This window comes from Oratosquilla oratoria, chromosome 27, assembly GCF_046742065.1.
Source record: "Oratosquilla oratoria isolate Oo_2021 chromosome 27, ASM4674206v1, whole genome shotgun sequence".
NCBI classification, from domain to species: domain Eukaryota; kingdom Metazoa; phylum Arthropoda; class Malacostraca; order Stomatopoda; family Squillidae; genus Oratosquilla; species Oratosquilla oratoria.
Genome location: NC_134803.1, coordinates 10,673,002 through 10,688,001, shown reverse-complemented (window position 1 = coordinate 10,688,001; position 15,000 = coordinate 10,673,002).

The window sequence follows — 15,000 nt, the reverse complement described above, 5'->3', positions numbered from 1 at the left end:
CAGTGAATGAACCTCTAAAGTAAAAGTGCCAACTAGAGACAAAATTTCAGCTCCGCATGCGCGTGTACGAACTAGTCCTGACTTACCAATTTGCTGCCATGACCCTGTGGTTCTCACCTACCTTGTTACCATCATGTTTCCCCTCAGTGGCTCAGTTGTCATAATTTACCCCTAAACAGTCCCAATCTCCTTAATAGATAGTTGAACATGTGTTTCTATCCCTCGTTCGATTCAATATACATTTCTAGAAATTCTTACATTTCTGATTTTATATTAATTTGTTATTTTTCATGGGCTCAGTGTGCCCCCCAATCCGGTAATTCTACAGACCGACTCCCTCTTCCCAGACAGATTCATTGACGTATCAATTTCTTTCGGCATTATTTCTCAGAATAAAAATAAAAAAATAATAATAATAATAGTAAAACATATTCATAGGGTAGTCTACTCACCTTTGAAACGAGACGACCATATGCTAACAGATAGAAATTATGCATATATAGTAGCCCAGCGAACTTGCTGAAAAAATGGTTGAGAAAAAATAATTTGCCAAATCCCTCTCGCCAGGAACCGTCCCCTCTTCTCTCTATTGCCGTTCTCTATGATGATTTTTCTGCCCACACTTCTTCCTTTTCTCCACATGTCACGCCATCCTCTCCCCCACGCCCTCTTCCCTTCGTACACCTCCCAATCTTTGTGGTGTAATCGACTGCATAAGTCGTATTTAATAATAAAATTCGGTTTTATTCATGAGGGACTTATGTGACACCCGGACGGACCAGTCACACAACATTATATATTTATTTATTTATTCGTTTATTTATTTATTTATTTATCTGTCTATTTATTTATTTATTCATTTATTTATTTATCTATTTATTTATTTATTTATTTATCTATTTGTTTACTTATTTATTTATTTATTTATTTAATTTCATGGAGACTCCTCTTTATAAAAATATACATATTACTTTTAACTTGTTCCATCCCTCCCTTGTACAGCACTCTTCAATTTTTTTCCCTTTATCACCTCACTGATTCATCTTCGGTGCGATATTATCCCCAAGGATGGAAAGTCAGGTCATAGGCAACGAAATATACATCATTTGTTTGCTGCCACCAATCGTTTTAGTTTTCCTCCTCGTCCTATTTTTTTCTTCTTCTTTTTCTACCACCTACCCTACCCTCATCAACCCTCCTCCATTTCCCTCCCTTCCACTATCCTCCTCTCCCTCTTCTTCTCTTCCCTCCCTTTTTCGGAGTGTCGTTTGTCACATTTCCCTTTTGTTTCCCTTCTCTCTTATTATGACTCAAACCCCTCTATTCCTTCCACCTAGCCTCCATGCCTGAACTGTTCTGTTCTACTTTTTTTATAAATTTCAACTTGTATTCCCCTTACTCTTCTCTTCCTTCCCCTCAATTTATTCTTCCTCCACCACCTCCCCTGTTTTTTCCACCTCATATATCTTATTTCGCCTTAATTATCTGTTTTATCTCATTTTTTCTCCCATCCACGTTTTATATAAGTGCCTATCTCTTTTTAATGATGTATACACAGCCCACAAGACGTACGTTTCATGATTGTGTGTCCGTGTTTAACTACGGGACCTGCATAAATGTTTCTTGGAAATGTCACCGCATGAAGCTGAGAACTGCTATTCTTTTAAGAGATTTACATTCATACACACAAACATATTTACCGCACACACACACACACACACACACACGCACACACACACACACACACACAGACACACACACGCACGCACACACACACACACACACACACACACACACACACACACACACACACACACACACACACACGCACGCACGCACACACACACACACACACACAGACACACACACACACACACAGACACACGCACGCACGCACGCACGCACACACACACACACACACACACACACAGACACACACACGCACGCACGCACACACACACACACACACACGCACGCACGCACGCACACACACACACACACACACGCACGCACGCACGCACGCACACACACACACACACACACACACACACACACACACACACACACACACACACACACACACTAGCAAGAGGAAGGGTATCAACCCAACCATAAGAAAGTTGTTGTGCTTTGAGTGAGTCTTTCAACTGGCTGTAGAACCTTCCCACGAGTCCATTGGCCTGCGGGTAATACGCCGTGGTCCGGTTGCGGTGAGTGCCCAGGAACTGGAGGAGTCTGGACCAGAGATCAGATTCAAACTGGGCGCCTCTGTCGGTGATGATGGCGTGAGGGGCGCAGAATCTGGATACCCAACCTGAGAGGAAGGCACGGGCGGTCGTCTCACCAGAGAGGTAAGGGAAAGGAATTGCTTCCGCTCACCTGCTGTAACTGTCGACGGAAGTGAGTAGGTAACACATGCCACGCGAGGGAGGTAGGGGGCCCACAATGTCCACATGGACCGACTGGAAGCGTTTTGTGGGTGCGGTGAAGCGATGGAGTGTAGCATATACGTGGCGCGTCACCTTTGATGGCTGGTAGCTAAGGTAGGTACGGGTCCATTTCCTGACGTTTTTGTTGATTCCAAGCCAGACAATGCGATTGGTGAAGAGATATTGTGTTGCCCAAATTCCAGATTGACTGCGGTCGTGGAACATTGAGAAGACATCCTTGTGATGACAGGCCGGGTTGAATGGTCGGGGTTTGCCTGTAGATATGTCGCACCACACTGGTGCGGGAGCTCCAGGGAGGATGTGTTGTCCAGGCAAAAATGATGGAGTTCTTCGTCGTTAGTCTGGGATGCTGTAAATATAACAAAAGAAAAAATTAAATGGTGTAGAGATAAACTCAAAGTTAATAAAACAACAGGGCCTGACGGTTGGCAACCAAGAATCTTAAAGGAAATTAAAAATGAGATTGTTGTTCCATTAGAAATTATTTTCAAGAAATCCATCATATCCGGAGATGTCCCAAGAGAATGGAAGCTAGCTAACGTTACTCCCATATTCAAAAAAGGTGACAAAAAGAAACCAAATAACTATAGGCCTGTAAGTTTGACTTCAATCGTAGGAAAAATAATGGAAACTATCATCAGAGATGCTATCGAACATCATTTAGAAAGTAACCGTTTGATAAATGATAGCCAGCATGGTTTCAGACGGAAACGTTCTTGCGTGACTAACTTACTCGAATTCTACAACACAGTTATATCGAATTATGACAAAAGAAACAATATAGATTTAATATATCTAGACTTTGCAAAAGCTTTTGATACCATCCCACACGAAAGACTACTTACTAAATTAGCTTTACACGGAATAAGTGGTAGCCTATTAAGTTGGACTAGTAATTGGTTGAATGGTCGAAAACAGAGAGTTGTTTTAAATGGAAAAACTTCTAGATGGGAAAATGTTACAAGTGGAGTTCCTCAGGGTTCCGTTCTTGGGCCACTTCTATTCATAGTATATATAAATGATATAGACCATGGACTAAGATCTACTGTTTCCAAATTTGCTGATGATACAAAACTGTGCGGAATGGCAAATGATCACTTAAACCAATTAGATATTCAAGAAGATTTAGATAAATTGCAGCAATGGTCTGAAAAGTGGCTAATGAAATTTAACACAAGTAAATGCAAGGTAATGCACATAGGTAAAAACAACAATAAGTACGATTACAAGTTATTTGGAAATTCGTTAACAAAAGTGGATAGTGAAAAAGATCTCGGCGTAATTATCAGTAACGACCTCAAATCATCCAAGCAGTGTATTTCAGCCTCTGAGAAAGCAAATAAAACTGATTCCAAATACCAAAAATAAATCATACGAAAATCGACTAAAACATATGAATCTGTTTTCCCTAAAAAAGCGTAGACTCAGAGGTGACTTGATACAGGTCTTTAAGATTCTAAAGGGAATTGACAACATCAAAAGTGACAAAATTTTCACATTGAATGAGAATCAGACAAGAAACAATGGTCTCAAACTATCCGGAAATAGATTCAATTTGGAAGTAGGTAGAAACAAATTTGCCAACCGTGTAGTTAATGAATGGAATAAACTTCCTGCACAGGTAGTGCAATGTAGTTCAGTTCGAAGCTTTAAGACTCATTTAGATAAACACCTAAGCAAGATGCTGTAATGATTATAATTTATTTTATATATATTTTTTTTTTTTTTTTTTGCTTTGTTATCATTTGTCTGTTTGATTTTCATTTATTATTAGTTATGTGTCAATTTATTATTATTTACTGTTTACCTGTTTGTTTATTATTCAACTATACCTGTGCATTTATTTATGTATTTTGTTTGTTGCATACATTATTATAGTTTTTTTTATAATTATTATTTCATTATTATTATGATTTTTTTTCCCGCATCCGACCTAGATATGGACCAAAAGGTCTACCGTCGGCATGCACCGCCTTTGTAATCCTTTGTAATGAGTGTGTAATCGATGTATCGGTGGTCGGGGATGACGCTACAGGCGATCCTGGACAAGGCATCGGCTACATGGTTATATTCTCCCTTGATATATTCAATGTGAGTATCGAATTGGGACAAGAATGACAGCTACCGAGACTCTCTGTGAGTGGTGGTCCGATACACTATCCAGTGCGTTGGTGAGAGGCTTGTGGTCGGTAAGGATGGTGAATGGACGTCCCTCTAGATGGCAGAGAAAGTGCTTGACGGCCAAGGCAATAGCCAGAAGCTCTCTATCAATGACACTGCAGCGCATTAAGGAAATTTCCAGCCGTTTGGAGAAAAAAAGCGATCGGCTGGAGCTGTCCGTTGACCTTCTGTTGGAGTACCGCGCCTATGGCTGTAAATGAGGCGTCATTGGTGAGGATAATTGGAGCACTAGCTACCGGGTAGGACAGGCGGGTGACGTTTGCCAATTCAGCCTTAATCTGCCTGAATGTTTGAGTTGATTCAGGAGACCACCTAGCAGGTACGACCGACCCCTCGGAACGGTTCTTGGTGAGGTCGCTCAGAAGTGCAAGTTTGGTGGTTGCATTGGGGATGAATCGATGATAATGATTGATGATCCCTAGTAATTGGCGCAGCATTTTGATGGATGATGATTGCGGGAAGTCGATAATGGTATCGATTTTTTGAGGGAGAGGGAGAGCCCCTCTGTTGATATGCGGTGTCCAAGGAAGTCGAGTGATGGTACTCCTAGAAGGTACTTTGATGGATGTATCCTGAGGCCGTAATCCTGCAGTCGGCGGAAGAGGAGGCGGAGATGGTGGTGGTATTGGTCGTGATCGCCAGAGGCCACAAGTATGTCATCGATGTAGACGGTAACGAAGTGGAAGTCTTTGAGGGCGTGATCCATAAACTGCTGGAAAGTTTGGGCCGCATTGCGGAGTTTTTTTTTTTTTTTTTTTTTTTTTTTTTTTTTTTTTTTTTTTTTTTTTTTTTTTTTTTTACATACTCTGGTGCTACAGGGATCTGGTGGAATGCCCTGACGAGGTCGATTTTGGAGAACACCAGCTTCCCGTGGAGCTTGAAGTGGAAGTCTTGGGAACCTGGAATGGTGTAGCGGTCGGCCTTGGTGATGCGGTTGAGTTGGTGATAACACCACAGGCTCGCCGCTGGTTGGGTGGTGGAGGTGTCTTGGGAACCATATAGAGTGGCGATGCCCAATCACTCTCAGAGGGGCGGATGATGTCCTGGTCGAGAGAATTTTGAAATTTTTGCTTGGCTGCTGCCAATTTCTCTGGGGAAAGGTGTCGATGCTTGCTGTAGACCGGCGCACAGTAGTCGGAATCCATAATTTTGTGAGCAGAAATCAAAGTCAGAATTGTGTTTAAAGGACTTTTGTACATTATTAAGAAGAACATACAGTGTCAGTTAATATGATTATCTTACTGGTATGTCATTTGGGTTGGCTGAAAAAAATAATTAAAGAAAATATTGCATTTTCATCAAGTTGCTCTTACAAATGAAATTTCATCATTGGGCACCTTATAAAGAGATATAAGTAATTATGCACGAAAAAATATATAAAAATTGATATGGAATAGTCTTAAGTATTAACTATGAATTATAATAGTATATTTAGAAAACACTGAATTTTTTTTATAGATATCCATATTTATCCACTCTGTATCATACACTAACACACAAATAGTACATTTATCTACATCATGAAACATAATGTATAACATACTTTTGCCAATGTTTTGAGAAAATGGCATTTAAACAACTAAAAATTTCGTCTTGCAGTGACAAAGGTATTGAAATCCCCGCTCACCTCCGTTTTCTTTGCTTGTCAACAGTGTAAACAGACCTGAGATACTGACAATTTTCTCACGGCACAATAACACAGCTTACAAGTAAAGTAGCCTTTATTTTTGTATTTTGTGATACTTACATGGTATCTAAATATATCAAGGTTATGTATGTCAATAAATATATGAAGTGAAAAAGGTGAATACTATAAGAATGATGAAATGAGATGCCAAACGAGATATTAGTATTAAAGATTTAAAATAGTTACCAATAAACAAATAAAGAAAACTTACTGAATACAAGAGAAAACTGTCCCCAAAGGGAAAATTATTGTATGATTATGAGTCATGATAATTAGTCGACAAAGTATAATTATTGTTTTTTCTTTCTTTCTTTCTTTATAGGCATGGCTGTTATTAAGAAAGAAGATATTGTGACACATTATTTTTCAGATGATAGAGACAACTTTTGACCAAGGAATTGATATCATAATAGACCACGAACTGCACAGCGATGTAAATGAGGGTAGTATAGTCAATTTTCATCTGTCCATTACGGTTATCACTCAGAGATAGTAAAAAAATAATATGGCAAAATCCAGCTCCTTCTTCTCCCATTTATTGCCGTCCAATAAAACTCACCTTCAGTAAAGAATCGGCAGAAAGTACAAGGCAAGAAATACACGAACTTCAAGAGGCAATAACCAGTCTTGTGCCTACAGTAGTACAGAATGTTCAAGTTCACCACAAATTAATATTAACAATGGTTGATGGGAAGTTATGTCAAGTATTAACAAACACTCCCTCTGCTGCATCTTATTTTATCTGTAAACCAAGGACAAATCCGTCAGCCATGAATAATCTAAAGGAAATACAAGATAAAGATATTGATGAAAATGCTCTTTCCTATGGATCATCACCTTTGCACCTTCTTATAAACACAATGGAATGTATTCTGCACATTGCTTATAGAATGAAGTTGAAAACATGGATGATAAAAGGAACTGAAAATAAGAATATATGCAATGAAGAGAAGAAGAGAATATGCACCGAATGAAAGAGAGAATTGGGGCTTAATGTAGACACTCCAGCTCAAGGATTTGGTACAACCAATAACGGAAACACAGCTAGGAGTTTTTTTTTTTCAGATCCAGAAAATGTATCTAGAATAACAGGAGTTGATGCCAGGCTTATTCATCAACTTTCAATTCTACTCAGTGCCTTAAATTCAGGATATGGCATTATCAGCACAAAGTACGATGAATATGCCAAGAACACTGCCAATTTGTTTGTACAACTGTACAACTGGTACTATATGCCAGTTTCTGTACACAAGATGTTAATGCATGACAGTCAAGTGATCGAGTCTCTCTGTTTATCTGTCGGACATGCATCAGAAGAGGGAATTGAGGGAACTCACAAGATCGTAAGAAATGCAAGAGAACACCACACCTGCAAAAGATCACGAATGAGATCCAACACAGACCTCATAGACTGGCTGCTACTCTCATCTGATCCAGTCCTTGCTGGACTTAGAAAGAGGTCTCCTCATAAGCTTAAACAATTGCCATCAGAAGTTCTACATCTATTAAAATCCACAGAAGTTTAATGTCAATGCCCCCAACAAATGCAGAGAGAGAGAGAGAGAGAGATAGAAAGAGAGGTATAGACAGTTAGGCTACCATTTAATGATGTAATGCATCATATATAAGTTTGCTCCTTCATTACGACTATTTTTCTTATTGTATATAATAATAATTGTTATATACCTGATTGTTATGAGTGTTTATTTTCCCAAGTGTGTGTTTACTACTTAGTATATCGCCTAAAATCATTGTAGAACGAAATGTGAATTCAGCACTATGTATACAAGTGCAAACATTTGGTTATGACGACAAAAAAATATATACATATATATATGTGTGTGTGTGTGTGTGTGTGTGTGTGTGTGTGTGTGTGTGTGTGTGTGTGTGTGTGTGTGTGTGTGTGTGTGTGTGTGTGTGTGTGTGTGTGTGTGTGTCAGTGAATATGGGATGTTAAATACTGTAGGTTATTGTTCACAAATTTGGACAATCTGACTACTGTGCGTCGGCCCAATTATTTGGGTATTGTGCACTATGTTGTGGGGTCATGTAATGGTGACCTTGTATGGTGACATCAGTTGAGGGAAGTCTTGCAGAATTTGTGCGTATTCGCTGGCTGGCTGAAGGGAGGATACTTTGGAAGAAGTGTCGTTGGTGATCGTTCCCGGTATGCGGCTTGTTGCATGATACAGGTAGTTACCCTTGGTGCTGACTGCCATTTTGTAGTGCTGTAAAAAGTCAAAGCCTAAGATGGGTTGATGGACGTCTGCAACAACAAAGTCAAGGGGAACTTGACATTCTGGAGATCCAGGACAATGTAGTGGCTGCCGTATGTGGCGATGGGTGTGCCATTGGCTGCGGGCAGGTCGTATGATAGGATGTCTTTCCCTTGACTCGGGGCTACTACAGGAGGCATGATGCTGACGGTTGAGCCCGTGTCCACCAGGATGTAGAGTCCAGAATGATCATCATGGACCGAGAGAGGGGTGGAGGTGTAGTTGGAGGAGGAGATTGAGCCTGCCGTCCCCCGCATCTGGTGTTTCCCGATCAGCTGCGGGGCTCGGTACATTTGACTGTTCTCTCACCAAAACCGGTATGGTACCAGCAGGTACCACTATTCCTAGATGGGGCGACACTTTGTGGCATGTGAGTTAACCTATTCAGCAATTTCCTAATTTCGTTAATTTCCTCCCATAGCTGCTGCACACTTTGGTTCTCGGCACTGATCGGCGAATGAACGGTCCTGCTCACTGCACTTGACTGAAGTTTGGCTGGTCGAGGGGTGGTAATTAGCATGTGTAATGTCACTACACTCTGTATTCATTGCACTGTTGCTCTTTTCTGAGAGCATTGTGTTTATCGGCGGCCCACGATTGTTATCACTTATGTCACTGCGCTGTTCACTGTAGTGTTGCTCCTTCCTGAGAGCGTGGTGTATGTCGACGCTTGCAGAAACCTATGGCGCTGATACATTCTGTCGGCGGTGGAGCAGTAAGCGTCGTCGTCCTTGTCAACAGTTGGGGCGTCCAAATATAACTGCAGGTCAACCGGCATTTTGGAGAGGTATATTGATCGAAGGAGTGCGTCGGGTGCACTTTCGCCCGAGCGTTGAGAGTCGCCATTCTCCTGAAAAGAGCTGAGGGTGGTCATCTCCGAGTTGGGTTTGCTGGATTTCCTTGTAGAGTTCCTCGTCAGATCTGGCATAGTGGTTCCTCAAGGCCGTCTTGAGGGCGTCGCACTTGTTTTGCTCTGGTGGTGCGAGAATGACGCTCTGAACGAGGGAGATAACTTCCGTCGGGAGTGCGGCGATATACGTCCCGAAGGCTTGCTGATCGATCACCCCCTGCTGAGTGTCCAAATATCCTTAAGTGTGGATGAGCCAGTTGTCCGCATCATGAGAAAAGCTGGAAAGCTTGAGCTTTGAGACCACTATCTTCCTGGTTGTCACATTCCGGGTCACCAATTTGTAGTGTTCTGGTATGAAGGGCAACCAAGGAAAAAAATCAACGCAGTGATCTTTATCTTTCTCTTTATTCACCGAATCAGGCGAGAATGTGGCGAGCCTGAGGTCTGGAGCTGGAGCTCCTCGACTCAGTGTTAGGAGAGAGAGAAGTCATGGAGCTAGTCGATTTGTTGCTGTTGCTGGTGAAGAGGCTAGTCAGGTACCGGTTTCTGAGTAGTCTTCTGATTGGCCGCCTCTCCTTTGACTATGGGCCAGTTGCGAGCCCTGGTGTGGTGACGTCATCAGTTCCGGCTCGGTCTGCATGGGAGATCATTGTCTCGGATGGAGTACCGCCACTGCAGGAGCACGCAGCATTTTTTTTTTTTTTTTTTTTTTTTTTTTAATATGCATCACGTATACTACCCTTACTATTTTGAGTGCCCAAAGACAGCATTGGAGAACTAACATGCACACAGGCAAGCACCTACGATGCATTATTATGAAAACTACTTCAGAGAGATATTTCGATTTAAAATGATAGCCCGTCTATCCACATATCTTGCCTGTTGTCAGAGATATTTAGGGAGTTAAGAATATTCTCAAAAGTCGATGAAAAAGTGCAATATCGCTGAAGAATTCGTCTGTTTTGCTACAGGACGACATTGATAATTGAGATGGCTTGGGTTGGTATACGTACATCGTGACGTCACCGGTGTATGCTGTTTTAGAATGCAAATTAGCGGACGACAAATATTTTTGTCAAAAAGGCCCTCAAAAAACGAATCAAAAAATGCAAATTTACACCTGGGCATGATGGTTACCCCCGTTTCTATGTTTGGCCTTTACTTTTTTTTTTTTTTTTTTAAGCACACTAAGCCTTAGCCTGGTGTGCTAAAATGTTTCTTACGTATGTGTACTTTAGTCAATGTCCTATTTTGTGTTGAAGTGATCGGTTCAGCATTGGCGCTTCATTCTGCCTTTCGAAGGAGGTGTATGTAGTCAGGCCACATAAAATGAATAAATAAATAAATATATATATATATATATAAAGATAAATAAATAGATAAATAAATAAATAAATAAATAAATAAATAGATAAATGAAAATAATGGTGATCGTCCTTTCAATTTTTCAAACGTGAGCGGGAGGGAGGTTTGTTATTTTTATGAGTATTTAGGGTTTATCATTTGATGACACTCAGCATTCACATTAATACTATCTTTGCAATAAATAATCAGAGGGGAACTGAAGATTTTAAATTATTTTACATGAAATTGCAAGGATCAAGGACTAAAATTAAGGGACGGGGGATGGGATTAGGAATCCTTCTACCTGCAGCCCCAAAGGGAACAAACCTAAAAAAAAAAAAAAAAAAGTAAAGACATACGAGGGTCTGGGCGTTTTCCAACCAGTACCCTAAGGTTTGGGTCTTTTAATGTGCTTGGATGTGGTACAGATGAGAGTAAAAGGGAAGAGATATGCAGTATGTTTGCAAGAAGAAAGATGGATGTGCTGGCTTTGAGAGAAACTAAAATAAAAGGGAGGGGTGATTGTGAGTTTCGGAGAGTAGTTGGGAGGTTCTCAGGAGTGAAGAGGGGACAAGGGAGAGAAGGGGTGGCTATACTAATAAGTGAAGAGATAGGTAAACGTGTAGTTGAGTGGAAGGAGGTTTCTTCAAGGTTGATGTGGATGAGGGAGAAGCTGGGAAGGGAGATGTGGGTTTTTGTAAGTGCATATGGGCCTGATAGTGAGAGGAGTGTAGAGGAAAGGGAGGTTTTTGGGTAGATTTAAATGAGTGCATAGAGGGATTAGGGAGAAATGTCAATGTAGTTGTATTGGGAGACCTTAATGCTAGGGTAGGAAACGAACCAATTGACGGAGTGATTGGGAAGTATGGAGTTCCAGGTAAGAATCGTAGTGGAGAATTGATGATGGAGATGTGTCTTGAAAGAGAGTTGATGATAGCAAATACAGTGTTTAGGAAGAAAGTCAAGGAAAGGGTGGTGAATGGAAGGGTGACAGATAGACCGTTGATGGACTATATAGTGGTGACCAGGAGTATGGTAGGAAGAGTTAAAGATGTACATGTTCTAAGGGGAGAAAGTGGGGGAATATCAGATCATTTTCTGGTGGAAGGTAAATTGAGAGTGGAGAATAGATGGAGAAAGAGGAAAAGGCAGAAGGTAGGGAGGTACTTAGAGTGAATTGCTTAAATGAGAAAGAAAAGGAGAATGAGTATAAGAAGAAGCTGAGAGAGGAGTGGGAGGGAGTGAAGGATAGAGTAGAGCTAGGAGTAGAGAAGGAATGGGGATGGTTCAAGGAGGGAGTCATAAGGTATGCAAAGATGGTGTGTGGAACAAGGAGGACGGGAGGAAATAGAAAGAAGGTTAGTGAGTGGTGGGATGAGGAAACAAAGAAGGGTGTAGAAGAGAAGAAGCAGGCTTTCATAGATTAGTTGTAAATTAGGACGAGGGAATCGTATGAGAGGTACAAAGTAAAGAGAAGGGAAGTCAAGCGTAAGATAAAGGAAGCAAAGAGGAGAGATGTGAAATGGGAAAAGAGTATGACAGAAATTTTTTAAAGTAATAAAAAGGTGTTTTGGAAAGAAATTAAAAGAGGAAGAGGAGGCGAATCAAGTAGAGAAGAAAAGGTAAAAGGTGCAGATGGAGAGATGATAATAGAGGAGAAGGCAGTAAGAGGAAGGTGGGCAGATTATTTTAGGGAGTTGCTAAATGTGAAGGAGGACAGGGAGGGAAAGGTAGTTCCAGTGGGAAGCGCTAAGAAAATGACCGTGATGAGTGAGGAAAATGGAGTAGAAATAGGGAAGGATGAAGTGAAAGCAGTTGTTAAGATGATGAGAGCAGGTAAAGCACCTGGGTTGGATGGATGCCGTGCAGAATTTCTGAAGAAAGGAGGTACAGTTATGGTGGACTGGCTGGTTAGGTTATTTAATGTTTGTTTGAGAGAGGGTAGAGTGCCGGAGGACTGGAGGAGTGCCTGTATAATTCCTCTTTACAAGGGAAAGGGGGATAAGTGTGAGTGCAGTAGTTTCAGAGGGATAAGCTTGTTGAGTGTAGTTGGGAAGGCTTATGGGAATATCTTGATTGGGAAGGATTAAGAGAGGAACAGAGGGAGTAATTGGTGAGGAACCGTGTGGGTTTAGGACAGGTAGGGGTTGTGTAGATCAGATTTTTATGGTAAGACAGATATATGAGAAAGCTATAGGAAAACGTAAGGATGTTTTTTGTGCTTTTATGGATTTGAAAAAGGCTTACGACAGGGTAGACAGGAAGGCACTGTGGGAGGTATTGCAGATATATGGGATAAAGCTTCTAGGAGCTGTCAAGAGTTTTTACGAGAGTAGTAGAGCTTGTGTCAGGATTAGAAATGGAGAGAGTGAGTGGTTCGAGTTAAAGGTGGGACTTCGTCAGGGATGTGTTATGTCGCCCTGGCTGTTCAACCTATACATAGATGGGGTGGTGCGAGAGATGAATGCAAGGGGGATGGAGATGGTCAAAGAAAATTGAGAAAAGTGGGAAATAAGCCAGTTGTTGTTTGCTGACGACACTGGGCTTATAGCAGGATCAGAGGATATACATATATATATATATATATATATATATATATATATATGTATATATATATGTATATATGTATATATATATATGTATATATATATATATATGTATATATATATATATATATATATATATATATATATATTACAGGTGAAAAATGTAATCACATATTTGTCAATCACGTAGAAACCACTGTTGGAGTAGAAAAGACTGGAAACGGGGAATCTATATATTTCGATTGCAAACTGCAATCCTCTTCAGTAGATACAATTCAGAGAGAGAGTGTGTTACTTAAGTAGCAACCTTGACATAAGAAGGGGGGACATGGGATGAGGTCGCTACCCTCGGCTCACTCCGTATGTGAGGTCAGGAGGTAAATGTGTTTTTAGTAAGTTAGAGATGAAAAGTCCGGACATTATATCCGGGGACCATTGCCCCTTTGAAATATTCATATTGGGCTGATATTCAATAATGGTAGATTCTATAATTTTTCTCCTGAACTCCCACTTAGATTAATAAATAAGCTCAGCTTTGTCCCAATCTAAACAATGATTAAATTGCTTTACATGTTGGAACACAGCTGAGCTCTCTTGTCCATATCTAATGGAACGTTTATGTTCTATCATCCTAGTGTTCAAATCCCTTCCAGTCTGTCCGATGTAAACTAAGTTACAACCTTTACATGGAATTGAATATACTCCTTGGCTCTGCTCTTCTTTTAACCTTTGGTGGACATTTACCACCTTTTTATTAATGGTGTTAGGGTAATAATTAATCAAATTTAATTTGTCTTTGGGAAGAAACTTGGTTGAAGGAAGGAATGATTCAGAAAAGGGAACGATTAAAGAGCTCTTGTCCAATGAAAAATTAGAGGAAGTGGGGGTGGTGTTGAAAAAATTGGATCTCGCTCGGCTGAGGGCTTTGACCAAGAACCAATCCGGATAAGCTAAATTATTAAGTTGAGATTTTATGATGTTTAGTTCTCCTTCAAGAAACTGGGGGCTGCAAATTCTAAGGGCTCGAAGGAATAGTCCTGAAGCGACGCTACTTTTTACTTTGTCTGGGTGACTGCTGAAAAAATGAAGATAACTACCAGAATGGGTTTCTTTTCTATAGACGGTAAAAGCAAGCTTGTCTCCGTCACGAACAATGAGGACATCTAAAAAGGGTAGCTTACCTAGTTCTTCCCATTCAACTTTAAACTTAATGTTGGAGGCTAACGAATTTAAATTAGCAAAGAAGTTATCGAATGAACCCCAACTTTCATCCCAAAGAGTGAAAATGTCATCTACGTATCTAAACCAAACCATATCTACGGGTTTAATGGTAGGCAGAAGAACAGACTCAAAGTATTCCATGTACAGATTGGCCAGTACAGGAGAGAGATTTGAACCCATGCTACAACCAAATTTTTGTCTAAAAAAAGAATTCTGAAATGAAAAAACATTTGAAGTGACACACAGGCGAATAAGCGCAATGATTTTTGTAACGGGGAGTGGGAATTTGTCCTGAAATGGTTGCAGCTTGGTTTGCAGGAAGGATAGAACATCATCAATACAGACATGTGTGAAAAGAGATCCAATTTTTTCAACACCACCCCCACTTCCTCTAATTTTTCATTGGACAAGAGCTCTTTAATCGTTCCCTTTTCTGAATCATTCC